Source organism: Pristiophorus japonicus, chromosome 5 (assembly GCF_044704955.1).
Source record: "Pristiophorus japonicus isolate sPriJap1 chromosome 5, sPriJap1.hap1, whole genome shotgun sequence".
Lineage (NCBI taxonomy): Eukaryota > Metazoa > Chordata > Chondrichthyes > Pristiophoridae > Pristiophorus > Pristiophorus japonicus.
In genome coordinates, this window is record NC_091981.1 from 277,898,227 (window position 1) to 277,918,590 (window position 20,364).

The window sequence follows — 20,364 nt, forward strand, 5'->3', positions numbered from 1 at the left end:
CATAAAAACTGACTGCAAAAGCTTCTATAAATATGTGAAGAGAAAAAGATTAGTGAAGACAAACGTAGGTCCCTTGCAGTCAGAATCAGGTGAATTTATAATGGGGAACAAAGAAATGGCAGACCAATTGAACAAATACTTTGGTTCTGTCTTCATTAAGGAAGACACAAATAACCTTCTGGAAATAGTAGGAGATCGAGGGTCTGGCGAGAAGGAGGAAATGAAGGAAATCATTATTAGTCAGGAAATTGTGTTAGGGAAATTGATGGGATAAGGCCGATAAATCCCCAGGGCCTGATAGACTGCATCCCAGTGTAGTAAAGAAAGTGGCCCTAGAAATAGTGGATGCATTGGTGGTCATTTTCCAACATTCTATCAACTCTGGATCAGTTCCTATGGATTGGAGGGTAGCTAATGTAACCCCACTTTTTGAAAAAGGAGGGAGAGAGAAAGCAGGGAATTATAAACCGGTTAGCCTGACATCGGTGGTGGGGAAAATGTTGGAATCAATTATTAAAGATGAAACACAGCGCATTTGGAAAACAGTGACAGGACTGGTCCAAGTCAGCATAGATTTATGAAAGGGAAATCATGCTTGACAAATCTAGAATTTTTTGAGGATGTAACTAGTAGAGTGGACAAGGGAGAACCAGTCGATGTGGTTTATTTGGACTTTCAAAAGGCTTTTGACAAGGTCCCACACAAGAGATTGGTGTGCAAAATTAAAGCACATGGTATTGGGGGTAATGTATTGACGTGGATAGAGAACTGGTTGGCAGACAGGAAACAAAGAGTCGGAATAAACGGATCCTTTTCAGAATGGCAGGCAGTGACTAGTGGGTTATCGCAAGGTTCAGTGCTGGAACCCCAGCTATTTACAATATACAGTAATGATTTAGACGAAGGAATTGAATGTAATATCTCCAAGTTTGCAGATGACACTAAGCTGGGTGGTAGTGTGAGCTGTGAAGAGGATGCTAAGAGGCTGCAGGGTGACTTGAACAGGTTAGGTGAGTGGGCAAATGCATGGCAGATGCAGTATAATGTGGATAAATATGAGGTTATCCACTTTGGTGGCAAAAACAGGAAGGCAGAATATTATCTGAATGGTGACAGGTTAGGAAAAGGGGAGGTACAATGAGATCTGGGTGCCATGGTACATCAGTCATTGAAAGTTGCCATGCAGGTACAGCAGGCAATGAAGAAGGCAAATGGCATCTTGGCCTTCATAGCAAGAGGATTTTAGTATAGGAGCAGTGAGATCTTATGCAGTTGTACAGGGACTTGATGAGGCCACACCTTGACTATTGTGTTCAGTTTTGGTCTCCTATTCTGAGGAAGGGCATACTTGCTATTGAGGGAGTGCAGCAAAGGTTCGCCAGACTGATTCCCGGGATGACAGGACTGACATATGAAGAAAGACTGGATCAACTGGGCTTATATTCACTGGAATTTAGAAGAATGAGAGGGATCGCATAGAAACATATAAAATTCTGACGGAATTGGATAGGTTAGATGCAGGAAGAATGTTCCCGATGTTGGGGAAATCCAGAACCAGGGGTCACAATCTAAGGATAAGGGGTAAGCCATTTAGGACTGAGATGAGGAGAAACTTCTTCACTCAGGGAATTGTGAACCTGTGGAATTCTCTACCACAGAAAGTTGTTGAGGCCAGTTCGTTAGATTTATTCAAAAGGGAGTTAGATGTGGCCCTTACGGCTAAGGGGATCAAGGGGTATGGAGAGAAAGCAGGAATAGGATACTGAAGTTGCATGATCAGCCATGATCATATTGCATGCTGGTGCAGGCTTGAAGGGCCGAATGTCCTACTCCTGCACCTATTTTCTATTTTTCTATGTTTCTATGAGACAATCGACTAGGGCGTGGAAAGCCCCAGATCGTCTCACCCTGTAAATAAGTATACTATTGACTTTGTCGGGGAGTGATGTTATGTATGCAGCTCCTTGTAACCAGCACTCTACCGCCACCAGAGGGCGCATCTGTTGGAGTCCCAAGGGATCCCAGCATCCCTTGGGAGCACTGCATATAAGCAGGCCTCCCATGCTGTGCCAGCACTCTGGAGTCAGAATAAAGAGACTAAGGTCACACTTACTCAAGTCTACAGTACTACGTTGCTTTATTTGAGACATAATACTTTTGCCAATTACCTTAAATCTGTGTCCTCTTGTTTTCAACCCTTCAGCCATTGGAAATCGTTTCTCTTTATTTGCTCTAACTAAATCCTTCATGATTTTAAACACCTCATCTTAGCCTTTTCTGCTCCAGTGAGAACAACCCCAGCTTCTCCAGTCTATCCATGCGACTTTCCAGTAAATTTCTGCAAATCGAGAGATCTTTGGAAAATTATGATGCATCATAATGCAACTGCAATTTCCTCACCTATTTTGTTAATACCCAAGGGTGGAAATTATCTGGATTTGGTCTATTAAACTAATATTAAGTGAAATAGGTTCTTTCCCGTTGACTTATTTATAGGTTTCCTTGTACCACTGGTATTTTGTCCTCGTTCTCCTCTCCTGTGAAAACAGATACAAAGTCATTATTAAACATATCTGCCATTTCCTTATGTCCATTATAGTATCACCTGTATCTGTCTTTAATGGACCCTCATTCCCCATTACCACTCGACAGATCGCTGCCGGACACCACTAGCCACATTCTGCCAACTTGAGTACATATACCCATTATCCCTACTCTCTGTCTCCTACCTCCTAAGCAATTCCCAATCCAAGCCAAGAGGTTGCCTCCAACACCATACGCTTGTATTTTTGTTAACAGTCTCTTTATGTGGAACCTTGTCAAATGCCTTCTGGAAGTCCATATAAATAACATCCACAGGCACTCCCTTATCGACCAGGTTAGTTACCTCCTCAAAAATTCAATTTTTTTTAAAAAATCCAATTTCGTTCCAGATCAACTCTAACGCCAAAGATCACTTTGCGCCAATGTGTTTGATCTTAGGCCAAAAGGCCGAGAGGCGAAGTTGCACCGTTCCTGGTAATATTGCAATACCAGGTCGGTGCATGGAGTGGACGGGGCATGCCCCTGATCCAGCTCCCTGTCCAAAAATCAATTCAATATCATGCCCCCATAGGGGATATTAAACTGATAAGAACAGATACTACACTTGATCTTAGCCAAAAGGCCGAGAAGCTCAAAAATTCAATTTGGTTTCGTTTAGACATGACTTACCTTTCACAAATCCATGCTGGCTCTCTGATCAGCTCATATTTATCCAAATGTTTAGTCACTCTGAGGTCGAGGCGGTTGGTTTTTGGGTGCTGGTCTCATCTGAATCCTCAATATCTGGAACTACAAAACAACATTTAAGTGGTTTGGAGCAGGGGAGGGGTCGGTCAGGGTGACAGGGGGACCGTCACGTAGTGCAGGCTTATTTAAAGAACCACCACTGCTGCAGTACTGCATTATATGTCGCCGACAGACATTGCATTAAAATACATGGCATTATATACATTACATTACATGGGCCCAACTTTACAGTACATGATATTACATTACATTACATGACCGCAACACAGACCGGGGATTATGATGAACTTACCATCCTGTGTCAAGAGATCAGCATCACCGTGGGTGGTTGCACAGTTGTACTCACCCATCAAGGATACGGCACACGGCTCTAGCCCACTTAGCCCCAGTACCGCCTGGTGGGCCTCCACACACACACCCCCCCCCCCCCCCCCCCACCCACCTCCATGCGCCACTGCTCGGAAGCGTTGGTTGACAATTTCTTCTGCAGAAATGAAAGTAACGATCTTTAACCCATTTGCATATCACACACACACACACACACACACACACACACACACACAAATAGCCATCAAACACTAGTCCTTAGTTTAATGTCCCATTTAATGTTCAATTAAGCAGCACGCGGTTCTTGAGGAAGATCTCTAAGTACAGAACCAAAAATACATCGTAATAAGATCATTGATCGTAATAAGATCATTCATGGCAAACATGGTGTGACACTAAGCCTAGATTTACATTGGAAGTGGTAAGGGAGTGCATCAGTAAAATCATTACTTACTCTGGCTGTGGCAACGATGTCATTCCACCTCTTCCTACATTGGGGTCCATCCCTCACGACTGTACCGACTGCGGACACGGCCTCTCCGATTTCCGTCCAGATTTACTGGTAAATGACTGGGGGGTGGCCTACCGCGACCATCCCTGGTAAGGTCCCCAAACCTTGCCTCGACCTCAGAGACAAGTGCCTGCAGGCCATGGTCACTTAACCACTGTGACCTCAGCCTCCCTACATCCAGCAGATTTTTCTTTTAGGCTTTCTTCTGCATGATTCGATGTTTTTCTAAATATTGTTAAATATTGTTACATTCTAACTTTTATTTCTCTCTCTCTACACTCTGTGCTCTGTTCTCATCTATCTATCTATTATTCAGTCACTTTTCCTCTTTCTCTTTTCTCAAACTCTCTTTTCTGTCGAATGTCTGCCTAGGGTTGGGGCAATGACATGCGGTATCTCCTCTCTCTCTCTCTTTCTCTCTCTCTCTCTCTCTCTGTCTGTCTCACTCACACTCTCTTCTGCGCATGCGCAGGCGACCCCTGACCCCGAATCACAGGAAAAACAACCATTGAAAAAAAAAGAAAAACAAAATCGCGCATGCGTAGAAGTTTGTTTTTTTCATGATCGAGAAAAAAGTCGATCTTGATCAACTACAATGTCTGCCACCGCCTGCTCCATACCGCTCCCGCTACTGCCCGAAAAAAAATCACCAAATTGGCATCCTCGATCTTGGTGGTATGTGGGCGGTAAAAAACCTCATACTGCCGGAATACTGCCGAGAAACGGGAGGTGGCAGTACTTCATCCATTTCGGGCCCAGTCCATAAAAACAGATTCTAATACCTTCCCCACAACTGACGTTAGATTAACAGGCCTATAATAGGCCTCTCTTTCTCTAAATAGATTTATAAAAGCTTTTATTGTTAGCTTTGATATCCCTTGCGAGTTTTTTTTATATTCTGTTTTCATCAGCCATGATCTTATTGAATGGCGGAGCAGGCTCGAGGGGCCAAACGGCCTACTCCTGCCTCTATTTCTTATGTTCTTATGTTTTTGCACCTCTTTCTTTGTATCGCTCTGTTGCTTCTCACAGCTCTGCCAGCGAGGAAATGTTGGAGAAATGTAAACGTTACAGACATGACAGAAGGTGATTAAGGCAGGATCTCATCTCGGTACAGAAAGTATTAAATGGTATAGAAGAGTTAAACCCAGAATATTACTTCAATGTATGACAAGAAAGTAGGACCAGAGGACATTAATGGAAATTAGTGAAAAATAAATATAAGCCAAATGTTAGGAAGAGTTGTTTTACTCAAAGAACAAATGTGACAACAATAGAATGTTGTAAGTGCTCCTGAATGCTACAACAGGGGAGTTCGGGGACCAGCCGGTTGTGGGTTCATGGGCCGAAGGACATTGCAACAGTGACTACACTTAAGAAGTACTTCATTGGCGGTAAGGTGCTTTGGGACGTCCTGAGGTCGTGATAGGCGCTATTTGAAAGTCTTTCTTTCTTTCTTCCTGTCTCTCTCTCTCTGTCTCTCTTTCTCTCTTTTTATCTTGTATTTGACTTTTCGTATGTCGTCTGGTTTGTATCCAGCAATGTTCAAAATGTGCAATCCTCTAATCTGTGCACCAGCGAATGCACTATAGGACTCACCTTGCCCAGCAAAGATAGATCTGCATTGGACCTCCCAGGCATTGCAACCACAGTAAATCTATGTATTATTGAGGACGGCAGGAGAATGACATACCTTTGGATGGCTCTCTGAATACGTTTAATCTCCAGGCTGCCAGGCACCCAAAATTTCAAATGGGACAGTGAATCACAACTTCAATTGTAGAATAAACATTATTGGGAAGGAACTTTTCTCTCTTTTTTCCTTTAGATACAGTATACTCCGCTCTGAAAGGGGAGTCGGACATCCTGCTCCCAGATCTGTGTCCGTGCAGTGCTTAAACTGGCCACTAGAAGGTGTGCGCGTGACCTTGGTGACTCGGTCTCTTCCCTCCATGCGGACCCCTGTTTTTGCTCGCTGTGTCCCCTGACCAGGAACTCACCTGCAGGGGCCTGCTGGCTTAAACTCCTGCTCTAGAAGAAAGAAAGAACACCTGCCCTGCAGTTTTCCGAGATCTCAGTTCTCCTCCAATCCTGGCCTCCTGTGTACCCCGATTTTCATCGCTCCACCATTGGTGGCCATGCCTTCAGATGCCAAGGCCATATAATCTGGAATCCCCTCCCTAAACCTCTCTGTCTCTGTCTCCTCCTTTAAGATGTTCCTTAAAACCTACCTCTTTGACCAAGCTTTTGGTCACCTGTTCTCGCATCTCCCGATATGGCTCGGTGTCAAATTTTGTTTCATAACAAAGAGAGACAGTGGGAGAGAGAAGCGCCTTGGGATGTGTTCCCACATTAAAGGCTCTATGTAACTGCAAGTTGTTGTTGCTGTTGCATTTATACAGTGCCTTTCACAACCTCAGGATGTCCCAAAGCATGTTACAGCCTAGATTTTGTAACCCACAACCTTGTGACTCAGAGGCGAGATTGCTACTGCCTAGCCATGGCCCTGTGGCACTCCATATTGGTACAGTCAGCAAGCTGTCCTGGGACACTGCCAGCATATCAACATTGATAGACAAATGTGTTTGCCAACCACAAACTACTTTCAGAAAAGTAAGCAGATTTTTTGAACTCCTTTAAAGATAAAGCCCTGGACAATGCCCAGATTTTGGCACAAATTTGATGGCTTTGATTTAACTTGACGCCAGCTCTCTCCTGGCGCTGTTTGCTACAGGCTGGTCACACTATTTGCCGAGGAGCAACACACCTGATCCACTGATTGTCTTGAACGTCGGTGGGAGCTGGTACACACGCAGGCTTTTGTGTCAGGCCTGACGTTCGGCCCTCCATCCAATGAGTTGTCTCCATCAGCCAAGGAGCTTGAAAACTTTAGACATAGCTCACACCGACAGAGTGTTGCCTGAAAGGGTGGTGGAAGTGCATTCGATAGTAACTTTCAACAGGGGCAGTTGGATATATACTTAAAAGTTTTCCGGGCTGCGGGGAAAGAGCAGGGGGTTGCGGTGGGGCGGGGGGGAGTGGGGGTTGGGATTAATTAGATAGCCGTTTCGAAGAGCCGGCACAGGCACGATGGTCTGAATGGCCTCCTTCTGTGCTGTATGATTCTAAGCAGCTAGAGCAATTCAGCCAAAGTTAAATATTAGCAAAGCTTTCAAAGTGTTCTGCGTTGATATTTATTCAATGATATATTGTTTCTTGTGTGCAGCATACAGGGGCAAGAGTGACTAGGAAGCAAATATCTCCGGCGTGGAGGATGGTGACAATGAAATGATTCATCCTCCTCTCCACCCCCCCCCCCCATCTCTCCTCCCCTCCCCATGCGCACATCAACTCTATTATGTCTGCAATTGCCATCGAATAACTCCACGAGGCCCTGTACTGTGAGTAAGAGCTGTGTGACTTCAGTCCATTTAATACGACTGTAAAGTGAGGAGCAGCATGGCTGGCTGCCTTTTCTATGCCCCTGCACACCAGGGCAGAAACCCCTGGGCCTCCAACAGCAGCGCCCTCAGGTGGTACATCGTACATAGTTACATAGTGAATCCAAAGAGATTGCATACATGACATCATTCCCCACCCCCCCACCCCCCAAAAATCTTTGATGCGAGTTGATTACAGGTTAAGGCAACCCGGAGCCCTGCACTCCCTGGTTGACCGCCTGAGTTTCGCTTCTGGCCTGGGTGAGTTGGTTGGGCCACTGCTGTCTTGCAGTGCGACTGGTTGGGCTGGACTGTTGGGGATGGTGGGATCATCCTCGTGGTTGGCAGCGAGGCCTGTTGTCGATTGGGCGTGTATCGGTGGGTCGCTGAAGATGAGGTCCTCTTCCGGTGGTTCCTGGTTATCTGTGAATCGTAATTTGGTTTGGTCCAAATGTTTTCTGCACATTTGACCGTTAAGCAATTTAACAACAAACACTCTATTCCCCTCCTTGGCCAATGCCGGTGACCCATTTGGGGCCCTCACCATAATTCAGCACAAACACAGGGTCAATTACAGTGATGTCGCGTGATACAGCCGCGCGATCATGGTACGTGTTTTGCTGATAACGCCTGGTTTCCACCTGATCGATGAGGTCAGGGTGTACTAAGGAGAGTCTGATTTTGAGTACTCGTTTCATGAGTAATTTTGCAGGGGGAACCCCTGGTAAGTGAGTGGGGTCGTGTCCTGTAGCTGAGCAGTACCTGGGACAGGCGGGTTTGTAAGGGGCCTTCTGTGACATGTTTCAAGCTCTGCTTTATGGTTTGGACTGCCCGCTCTGCTTGGCTATTGGATGCGGGCTTGAACGAGGCAGATCTGACATGCATGATGCCATTACGGGTCATGAATTCATTAAATTCCGAGCTGGTGAAGCAGGGACCATTGTCGCTGACAAGAATGTCGGGTAAGCCATGGGTGGTAAACATGGCCCTGAGGCTTTCAATGGTGACTGTGGACATGCTGGATGCCATTATTGCACATTCAATCCATTTGGAGTAGGCGTCCACAACAACCAGGAACATCTTTCCCAGAAAGGGACCCGCATAATTCACATGGATCCTGGACCATGGTTTTGAGGGCCAGGACCAGAGACTAAGTAAAGCCTCCCTGGGAGCATTGCTCAGTTGTGAGCATGTGTTACACTGGTGCACGCACGACTCCAGGTCCGAATCAATGCCGGGCCACCAGACATGGGACCTGGCGATAGCCTTCATCATGACTATGCCTGGATGGGTGCTGTGTCGGCCACATATGAAGGTTTCCCTGCCTTTGGCAAGATAACTTAGTTGCCTTATAAGATGATCGATATTTCGTCGTTACAACGGTAAAACGGCTTGATCTGGTCTTGCATGTCTCTAGGGACCGCTGACCAGCTCCCATTGAGGACGCAACTTTTTACAAGGGATAGCAGAGGATCCTGGCTGGTCCAAGTCTTAATTTGGTGGGCTGTTACGGATGACCCTTCGCTATCAAAGGTATCCATGGCCAGTAGCAGGTCTGCGGGCTGCGCCGTTTCCACCCCGGTGATGGGCAACGGTAGTCGGCTGAGAGCATCGGCGCAGTTTGCAGCCCCTGGCCTGTGGCGGATCACATAGTCGTTGGCAGACAGTGTTAGTGTCCATCTTTGGATTCGAGATGAAGCATTGGTGTTTATGCCTTTGCTTTCCGAAAACATTGGAATATGGCTGCAGCCGAGCGAATCCCGAACGGGCACCTGTGGTACACGAACAGTCCTTTGTACGTGTTAATGCATGTTAATTTTTTCGACGACTCAACCAGCTCCTGGGTCATGTAAGCAGAGGTTAGATCCAGCTTGGTGAACACCTTTCCCCCTGCTAATGTCGCGTAAAGGGCATCGGCTTGGGGAGTGGGTACTGGCCCTGTAACGAGACTCGGTTGATCGTTACTTTGTAGTCACTGCAGATTCCGACCGTGCCATCGCTCTTTAGTACCGGGACAATCGGGCTGGTCCACTCGTTGAACTCGACTGGCGATATGATTCCCTCGCGTTGAATTCGATCTCCACTTTCTCCCTCATCATGTAGGGGATCGCTTGAGCCTTGTGATGAACGGGCCGTGCCTCGGGGACCAAGTGGATCTGTACTTTGGCGCCTGTGAAGTTGCCGATGCCTGGTTCAAATAAAGATGGGAACTTGCTCAGCACTTGAGCACAGGAAGCACTGACGACAACACTTTGACGCCTTCCCAGTTCCACCGAATCTTCCCCATCCAGCTTCTGCCAAGCAGCGTTGGCCCATCGCCTGGTACAATCCACAGTGGCAGCTCGTGTGCCTCTCCATCATAGGATACTTTTACGTTCACACTGCCAATAACTGGTATCAGTTCCTTGGTGTAAGTGCGCAGCTTTATCTGAATCGAGCTCAGGTTGGATCTTTGTGCTTTGTTATTGCCCCACAGCCTTTCAAATGCCTTCTGGCTCATAATTGACTGACTCGCCCCCGTGTCCAGCTCCATGGATACAGGAATTTGACTATTTAATTTGACTTTTATCATCATGGGAGGATTTTTTGTGGAAAAGGTGTGCACCCCGCACACTGCTCCCTCGGGCTGAGTTGCCTCTCTAGCTTATCCTTTGTGATCCACGCTGGATCGGGACTCTTCTGCCGACTCCACTGCCAAGCAGTGAGTCGCAGTACGTTTGCACATTCGCTGGAGGTGACCCCTTGTTCTGCAGCTTTTGCACGCATAGTCTTTAAATCAACATTGATGGGCCCCATGGTTACCCCCGCAACACCAGCATTGTGTTAATGATTTCGCATTTACACCCCTTGGCGGCCTAGCAGCAGCAGACATGTAAGCTCTGCTCTGTACAGTTCTAATTAGTTCAACAGTTCTGCCTGCAATCGGCGTTATTTTACGTACAGTACTTGCCAATGAGCTCCGATTCTGGTAGGAAGTCATCTGTATGGTATCGCGAATTAGTTCAGTCAGCTCATTGTTTGTCTCATCCTTGGCCTTCGTGGGTGCCAGCAAGTCCCTGATGAGGCGGTAGACCTCAGGCCTACAACTGGTCAGCAGTATAGCCTGTGCTTCTCTGCCAATGTGTCTGTCTCCCCTGCCAGGTCGTTTGCCACGAAATATTGCTCGAGCCTTTCCGTGAAGGCATCCCAATCATCACCCTCTGCGGAGTCTTTTAGTGTGCCAAAGATAGTCATAATCGCGTGAAAATCCGTATTCTCGTCGCCAGTTATAATGACTGCAATTACCATCGAATAACTCCACGAGGCCCTGTACTGTGAGTAAGAGCTGTGTGACTTCAGTCCATTTAATACGACTGCAAAGTGAGGAGCAGCATGGCTGGCTGCCTTTTCTATGCCTGTGCACACCAGGCAGGAAACCCTTGGGCCTCCAACAGCAGCGCCCTCAGGTGGTACATCGTACATAGTTACATAGTGAATACAAAGAGATTGCATACATGACAAACTTCGTGTACTTTAATCCACACTCAATGCAAAAAATAGGCACCGAGTCACCATGTTGCATTCTCCCAGGTGGTGATAAATATAAAACAGCAACAAATGCCGACTGAATGGCGATGAACAAGTAACAAGTGGGTACAGTACACTACTAGACCTGAATTATCAAAGGTTTATATTACCTTTGTGATCCACAGCTTTCAAGTGAGTATTTTTGCTTCGAAAGAATGCTTGTCAATCCAATTTCTCTCTCTTCTCTTAGGCAGGCCCTCGGAGTTGAGGATAACTTGATTCCACACTAATATGAGTTCTCCGGTGACTGAAGAGTCCGATGTGGGACCTAACATTCTCTGTAACAGGTGGGGCAGACAGTGGTTGAAGGGACGGGTGGCTGGGTGCCTGGGTTGTCGTGCGCTCCTTCCATTGTTCGCGCTTGGCTTCCGTGTGTTCCCGGCGAAGGGACTCGAGGTGTTCGGCCTCCTTCCTGGATGCTTCTCCTCCACTTTGAGCCGTCTTCGGCCAGGGACTCCCAGGTGCCGGTGGGGATGTTGCATTTTTTCAAGGAGGCTTTGAGGGTGTCCTTGAAGCGTTTCCTCTGCCCACCTGGGGCTCGCTTGCCGTGTCGAAGCTCTGAGTAGAGCGCTTGTTTTTGGAGTCTAGTATCGGGCATGTGGACAATGTGGCCCATCCATCGGAGCTGATCGAGTGTGGTCAGTGCTCTGATGCTGGGGATGTTGGCCTGAGCGAGAACACTGACATTGGTGCGCCTATCCTGCCAATGGATTTGCTGGATCTTGCGGAGGCTGCGTTGGTGGTACTTCTCCAATGACGAATCCATGGCGAGTCCTTGGACCATTTTCCATATCTCGGGAGCCTACTGTCAACAAGGGCAGACGTCGATGGTGAGGTCCAACACTGCCTTCAGTGCGCCAGTGCAGCCTTTGGTCGCCTGATAAAGATTATGTTTGAAGACCTCAAACCCAGCACCAAGCTCATGGTCTACAAAGCAGTGGTGATACCCGCCCTCCTATATGGCTCAGAGATATGGACTATGTACAGCAGGCACCTCAAAGCAATCCAATTTACCACCACGTTAGCTACCCAATGGGAACTAGCAAAATCTGTTAAGTATTCAAAGGGTAACATGCTGCTGAATTTATCCATTCTCAAAACATATTTTTAAAACCTTCCCTTTTTTCCTCTTTCCCATTCAGTGTTCGCGGGAAGTGGCGACTCTTGCATCAGGGTCTTTGACACAACGTCGGGAGAACTTCGCAGGGTGTTCAGAGGGCACACGTTCATCGTCAATTGTATTCAGGTAGGACATCACAAAAAGACCCTTCCCAGTGCACAAGGAGCAAAATCAGTGCCTACTTATTATAGATAGAGAGAGTTTTGCTTTGTGTTGCTCCCGCTGAAGGAAGGTGTGCGGAGCTAAGAAAGAAAGACTTGCATTTATATAGCGCCTTTCACAATCACCGGACATCTCAAAGCCCTTTACAGCCAATGAAGTATTTTTGGAGTGTAGTCACTGTTGTAATGTGGGAAATGTGGCAGCTAATTTGCGCACAGCAAGCTCCCACAAACAACAATGTGATAATGACCAGAAAATCTGTTTTGGTGATGTTGATTGAGGGATAAATATTGACCAGGGATAACTAACTCTTTTCCCCTTCAAAATAGTGCCATGGGATCTGTTACGTCCACCTGAGAAAGCAAACGGGGCCTCGGTTTAATGTCTCATCCGAAAGACAGCACTTCCAACAGTGCGGAGCTCCCTCAGCACTGCACTGGAGTGTTACCCGAGATTTATATGCTCAAGTCTCTGGGGGACTTGAGCCCACAACCTTCTGACTCAGGCAAGTGTGCTACCCACTGAGCCACAGCTGACACACTGGGCCATGATGGGCACTGAAACAGTATTTGACATTTGGTCTTCTCTCAGTTTTATTACCCTGATATACATACTCTGTCCTATTACAACAGTGACTGCATTTTGAAAGTACTTCATTGGCTGTAAAGCGCATGAGATGTCTGCTAATCGTGAAAGGCGCTATATAAATGCAAGTCTTTTTTACCTTTCTTTTTTAATTTCTATAATGAACTGCAGACAACAAAAGTCTGATTCATAAAACAGAAATATTTTTATTTTCTTTTTACTTCTGGGGCTTATGATGTGGAGGCTTCAATGATCATGTGTATTTTCCTTCCTCCTATCTCTGTCCTCCTCTCCTTGGATAAAAGAAAGACCAAGGTCCATCTGGTTCACCTTCTACCATCCTAGTAGTGGCACGATACAGCAACAATGGGACAATCAATCTCTAACAATGAGTCTACAACAGACCCAGACATGAGGTGAGGAAAACCCCCAGTGATGGAGAGCTTTGGGGACCATTGGGCCAAAGTCACCTGTTCCCCCCAAGCATAAAGGGTCGGCCATTTAAGACAGAGATGGAGGAGGAATTTCTTCACTCAGAGGGTTGTGAATCTTTGGAATTCTCAGCCCCAGAGGGCTGTGGCTGCTGAGTCTCTGAGTATATTCTAGGCGGTGATAGATAGACTTTTGGAGTCTCGAGGAATCAAGGGATATGGAAATCAGGCGGGAAAGTGGAGTTGAGATCGATGATCAGACATGATTTTATAGAATGAAGGAGCAGGCTCGAGGGGCCATAGGGCCTACTCCTGCTCCTATTTCTTATGTTTATGTTACCCTTACCACACGTCATGTCTCAAATTACTTTCCTGACGGATTAGCTCCGTGGATAACAATCATGAACCCTGCCTGATTTAGGGAACAAGACTGGACTACAGTTCAGATTTTTTTCCAGAAGACTAACTAAAACAAAAGACGGGGATAACTTTCTGAGTTTTCACAAAACATCACCCGCCGGGAATGCATCTTGGGTATTCGGGCATAGGCTTCCCATTGGTTCTCATCCACGAATGGGCGTAAGATCATGGCCCGTAGTAAACCGTCCCAGGGTGCTTCACAGGAGCGTTATCAAACAAAATATGACACCGAGCCACATAAGGAGATATTAGGACAGGTGACCAAAGAGGTCGCTTTTAAGGAGCGACTTAAAGGAGGAGAGAGAGACGGAAAGGTTTAGGGAGGAATTTCCAGAGTTTAGGGCCCAGGCAGCAGAAGGCACAGGGATGCTCAAGAGAATTAGAGGACAAATATCTTGGGTGGCGGGGTAGGGGGTTGTGGGCTGAAGGAGATTACAGAGATAGGGAGGGGCGAGGCCATGGAGGGATTTGAAAACAAGGAAGAGAATTTTAAAATCGTGGCGTTGCTTAACCGAGAGTCCATGTAGGTCAGCGAGCACAGGGGTGATGGGTGAGCGGGACTTGGTGCAAGTTAGGCCACATGCTGCCGAGTTTTGGATTACCTCAAATTTACGGAGGATAAAATGTGGGAGGCCAGACTCTGGCGGGAGTGTAAGCCCAGAAGGTTACTCTTTAAAAGTAAGACTAATATTAATTGCGACAACTAAAGCACTGAATCTCTATTACAACGTCTGGGTCAATCTTTCAACGATTACAGTTCAGTCCTGGGCACCATCACTTCATTGCTTTCCTTTGATCTTCTCGCTGTGAATCAGCCTGTGCATCGCCTTCTCTCAGCTCCTGCTCACCTACCCAGAAATCCAGTGTGATGCTACTATTAAAGGGTTAACCGTGTTGCCTTTTGGTCATGTTATTTGTTGCTCCAAGGAACTGCGGTTCCCCCCTGCAGGTTATTTCAATCCAGCCGTGCTCTACATATTTGAATTTAGTTTGATTTGGCAAGAGATGCAAGGAAAAGACAATGTGCCAATGTTTCTGTTGCTATGGTTCCAGTGTAAAGTGTGATTCCATTGCTGCATTGCACTCTCTGCACTGTGTGTGTGTGTGTGTGTGCTGGCTGCAGCGATACCTGCTGGTATGTACAGGAAAAGCAGGTGTGAAGTGTTGCAAAGAATGAGAGTAACAGGCAGACATGAGCATCTAGTCTCATTTTTACACAGGGATCACCAGGAAGGAACTAAGACATCCAATAACCCCACAGCCACAGTTAATGACCTAAACAAGAGTGAAATGGGGCCTTTGTATTCTGTCGCCAACACGGTAGCAGCTACCTAGCTCTAAGTTTAAGATAATTGTCCCCCTAGTGGACTACTGTGATAATGCAACTGCTAATGTAAATGCAATAAAAGGGTCATGTGACAAGTCACAAGATGACAAGTTCCTGTCGAGCCATCTTGTGTGTGTGTGTGTGTGTTTGTGATGTAAAGAACATATCACAATAATGTATTCGTAAAAGTTCTCCAGATCACATAGGGCTACATAAGATCTACGGCACAGAAACAGGTCATTTGGCCCAACCAGTCCATGCTGGCGTTTATACTCCACTCGAGCCTCCTCCTGTCTTTCCTCATCCAAATCTATCAGCGTAACCCTCTATTCCCTTCTCCCTCATATGTGTGTCTAGCCTCCCCTTAAATGCAACGATACTATTCGCTTCAACCACTCCCTGTGGTAGCGAGTTCCACGTTCTCACCACTCTCTGGGTAAAGAAGTTTTTTTTGAATTCCCTATTGGATTTCTTGGTGATTATCTTGTATTGATGGCCTCTAGTTATGCTCTTCCCCACAAGTGGAAACATTCTCTCTGTATCCATTCTATCAAAACATTTCATAATTTTAAAGACCTATATTAGGTCACCCCTCAGCCTTCCTTTTTCAAGAGAAAAGAGACCCCCCAGTCTGTTCATCCTTTCCTGATAGCTATACCCTCGCATTTCTGGTACCATCCTTGTAAATCTTCTCTGCACCCTCACTAGTGCCTTGATTTCCTTTTTATAATAAGGTGACCAGAACTGTACGCCGTGCTCTCTAAGTGCGCTCTAACCAAGGTTTGATACAGGTTTAGCATAACTTCCCTACTTCTCAACTCTATACCTCTAGAAATAAACCCTAGTGCTTGGTTTGCTTTTTTGTGGCCTTGCTAACCCGTGCCACAACTTTTAGTGATTTGTGTATTTGTACTCCGAGGTCCCTTTGTTCCTCTACCCCACCCAGACTCACACCCTCCAAGTAATAAGTGACCTCCCTATTCTTCTTACCAAAATGCAATCGACTAACTTGTCCCTCATAAATCTGTTCCCCAAGTTCCCAGCCAAGCATCACCCAACGCTGACAACCTCTGTGAGCCAATGAGTGAACTGCTGACAACTTAAGAGAAAACGAGCCAGCATTCACAGCTTCCTTCCAACACATCCTTGCACTAGGGAGGGTGCGGAGGAGATTTACCAGGATGTTGCCTGGACTGGAGAATTTTAGGTATAAGGAAAGATCGAATAGGCTGGGTTGTTTTCTTTGGAACAGAGGAGGCTGAGGGGAGACCTTATTGAGGTGTATAAAATTATGAGGGGCCTCGATAGAGTGGATAGGAAGGATCTATTTCCCTTATCAGAGGGGGTCAACAACCAGGGGGCATAGATTTAAAGTTTAGAGGGGATTTGAGGGAAAATATCTTCACCCAGAGAGTGGTGGGGGTCTGGAAATTACTGCCTGAAAGGGTGGTAGAGGCAGAAACCCTCATGGCATTTAAAAAGTACTTGGATGTGCACTTGAGGTGCCGTAACCTTCAGGGCTACGGACCATGAGCTGGAAAGTGGGATTTGGCTGGATAGCTCTTTTTTGGCCGGCGCAGACGTGATGGGCCGAATGGCCTCCTTCTATGCCATAAATATATATATGATTCTATACACCTCTCTGTCTATAGTAGCATGTAGGGGGTGGAAAAGGATTGTGTGTGCGTGAGTCTGTGTGTGTGTGTGTGTGTGTGTGTGTGTGTGTGTGGGAGAGTGTTTGTGTGTGCGTTTGTGTGTGATACATGACCTCATCTCTCTCATCTGGAGGGAGAAGAGCATGCCGGGAGATCTCAGAGATGCAGCGATTGTGACCACCTTTAAAAAAGGGGACAAGTCCGACTTGCGGCAACTACAGAGGAATCTCCCTGCTATCAGGCACTGGGAAAGTTGTCCCTAGAGTCCTCCTCAACCGTCTTCTCCCTGTGGCCGAGGAGCTCCTCCCGGAGTCACAGTGCGTATTTCGCCCCCTACGGGGAACAACAGACATGATCTTTACAGCGCGCCAGTTGTAGGAAAAATGCAGGAGGCAGTGCCAGCCCTTATACACGGCCTTCTTCAGTCTTACAAAGGTCTTTGACACTGTCAACTGCGAGGGTCTATGGAGCGTCCTCCTCCGTTTTGGATGACCCCCAAAAGTTCGTCAACATCCTTCGCCTGCTCCACGACGACATGCAGGCCGTGATCCTTACCAACGGATTCATTACAGACCCAATCCACATCCGGACTGGACTGGGGTCAAACAGGACTGCGTCATCGCTCCAACCCTGTTCTCAATCTTCCTCGCTGCCATGCTCCACCTCACAGTCAACAAGCTCCCCGCTGGAGTGGAACTAAACTACAGAACCAGTGGGAAGCTGTTCAACCTTTGCTGCCTCCAGGCCAGGTCCAAGACCACCCTTCTGTCGTTGAGCTACAGTACACGGACGATGCCTGCATTTGCGCACATACAGAGGCTGAACTCCAGGATATAGTCGACGTATTTACTGAGGCGTACGAAAGCATGGGCCTTATGCTAAACATTCGTAAGACAAGGGTCCTCGCCACACAGCACTGACCCCAATCATCAAAATCTACGGCGCGGCCCTGGACAACGTGGACCATTTTCCAAACCTCGGAGTTTTTTATCAACAAAAGCAGACATTGATGACGAGATTCAACACCACCTCCAGTGCACCAGTGCAGCCTTCGACCGCCTGAGCAAAAGAGTGTTTGAAGACCAGGCTCTCAAACTACCACCAAGCTCATGGTCTACAGGGTTGTAGTAATACCCGCCCTCACTATGGCTCAGAGGCATGGACCATATACAGTAGATACCTCAAGTCGCTGGAGAAATACCATCAACTCCGCAAGATCCTACAAATCCCCTGGGAGGACAGACGCACCAACATTAGTGTCCTTGACCAGCCCAATATCCCCAGCATTAAAGCACTGGCCACACTTGATCAGTTCCGCTGGGCGGGTCACATTGTCCGCATGCCAGACACGAGACTCCCAAAGCAAGCGCCCTACTCGGAACTCCTTCATAGCAAACGAGCCAAGGGTGGACAGAGGAAACGTTACAAGGACACCCTCAAAGCCTCCCTGATAAAGTGCAACATTCCCACCGACACCTGGGGGTCCCTGGCCAAAGACCGCCCTGAGTGGAGGAAGCACATCCAGGAGGGCGCTGAGCACCTTGAGTCTCGTCGCCGAGAACTTGCAGAAATCAAGCGCAGGCAGCGGAAAGAGCGTGCGGCAAACCAGTCCCACCCACCCCTTCCCTCAACGGCTATCTGTCCCACCTGTGACAGAGACTGTAATTCCCGTATTGTACTGCTCAGCCACTTAAGGACTCATTTTAAGAGTGGAAGCAAGTCTTCCTCGATTCCGAGGGACTGCCTATGATGATGTGTGTGTGTGTGTGTGAGTGAGTGTGTGTGTTTGTGTTGTTTGTGTGTGTTTGTGTTGTTTGTGTGTGTTTGTGTTGCGGCCCCCGGCCTGCGAGCACCCATCGGAGCAGGCCGGGGAGTGGAAGGAGCAGCCTGGCAGCATACCACTCCAGGGGGCAGCACACGCTGGAGCAGGAGAGCACGGCAGTGAAGAGGGACGTCACCAAGATCCAGGTCGCTGATTGGAGCGTGGGCAGGTACAGCAGGAGCGGCGAGGTCAGGGCGAAGGAGCGGCGAGAGACTGTAGAGGGACGTGATCGGGGCCCAGGAGAGGTGCGAGTTCGGGACCCAGAAGAGGCGAGGGCCCAGGGGCAGCACGGGCCAGCCCACACTGCGATTTGTGTGCACACTAGGTCCGTGCAGCAGAGCAGGTCTCCAGTCGTCTTGGTTAAACCTAGCTCTGTCAAGCCCGTGTGTTGGCTGGTGTGCAACGGTCACCACACATTAAAAAAGTCCACGCACAGGCAGCTTCCAACCTTCAAGATTTAGTTCGGGACCTGGAATCTTAGTTCCATCTTTGAAACACCTGCAAACTTTTCAACGTGGAAGCAAGTCATCCTCGACTCGAGGGACTGCCTATGATGACGATGGTGCTGTTTGTGTATGAGGGTGTGGTGAAGGTTCTCCCACAGTGCTATTAGGGAGGGAGTTCCAGGATTTTGACACAGCGACGATGAAGAAACGATGATATATTTCCAAGTCAGGATGATGGGAAACTTGTAGGTGATGGTGTTCCTATGCGCCTGCTGCCCTTGACCTTTTAGATGGTAGAGGTCACAGGTTGTGGGAGGTGCAGCTGAAGAAGCCATGGCGAGTTGCTGCAGTGTAAGTCAGCATCCCAGCGAGTGACTATTGATTATCGAGCGGTGAATAAATACTGGCCCTCAGTGACCACTGCAGCAACGTCCTCATCTGATACCCTCATGTGTACATCGACGAGCTGTAAGATATCTTCAGTTCTTGATATATCAATGGTTTTTGATCAGTGCTCCTAATCCCTGAATGCCAGTACAAATTTGCATTTACAGTCCGTGAACAACAATATACTTGGAATGATTTACCTCAGGGTTTCCACAACTCACCCTCTATATTCCATCAGTTACCGAATTAAGGGTTACAAAGGTTTCTCTGATCGGAAACCCTTGTCCAGTATGTAGAAGATATATTACTCCATACAGAAATTATTAAAGGGTATTACACTTTGCTCAAAGAAATATTGGCTCCACTAGAATGATAGAATGAGGCCATTTGGCCCACATGCCTTTTGCGGCTCTTTGAAAGAGCTATCCAATTAGTCTCTGCCTTCTATCCTGAGATAATATCTCATCTACAAGTTGCCCCTCGGCGACATCATCCAATATCAGCGTCAGTTTCCACATGTACGCTGACGATACCCAGCTCTACCTCACCACCATCTCTTTCGACCCCTTCATTGTCTCTAAATTGTCGCATTGCATGTTCAGGATGAGCAGAAATTTCCTCCAATTAAATATTAGGAAGACCGAAGCCAAACATGACACCAAGGTAGTGAACATTCTGGTCCCCACCACAAACGCTGTTCCTCTCCCTGGCCACTGTCTGAGGCTGAACCAGACTGTTCGCAACTTTAGTGTCATATTTGACTCCGAGATGAGTTTTCGACCACATGTCCGCACCGTCACCAAGACTGCCTACTTCCACCTCGCCTGTCTCCACCCCTGCCTCAGTTCATCCGCTGCTGAAGCCCTCATCCAT

General features: G+C 47.3%; 1 pseudogene; it reads right to left on the reverse strand.

Annotated features, from left to right (window-relative positions):
• Nucleotides 1-2,999: 2,999 nt before the first annotated feature.
• LOC139264798 (U2 spliceosomal RNA) lies at nucleotides 3,000-3,178 on the reverse strand (annotated as a pseudogene).
• Between the last annotated feature and the right edge of the window lie 17,186 nt (nucleotides 3,179-20,364).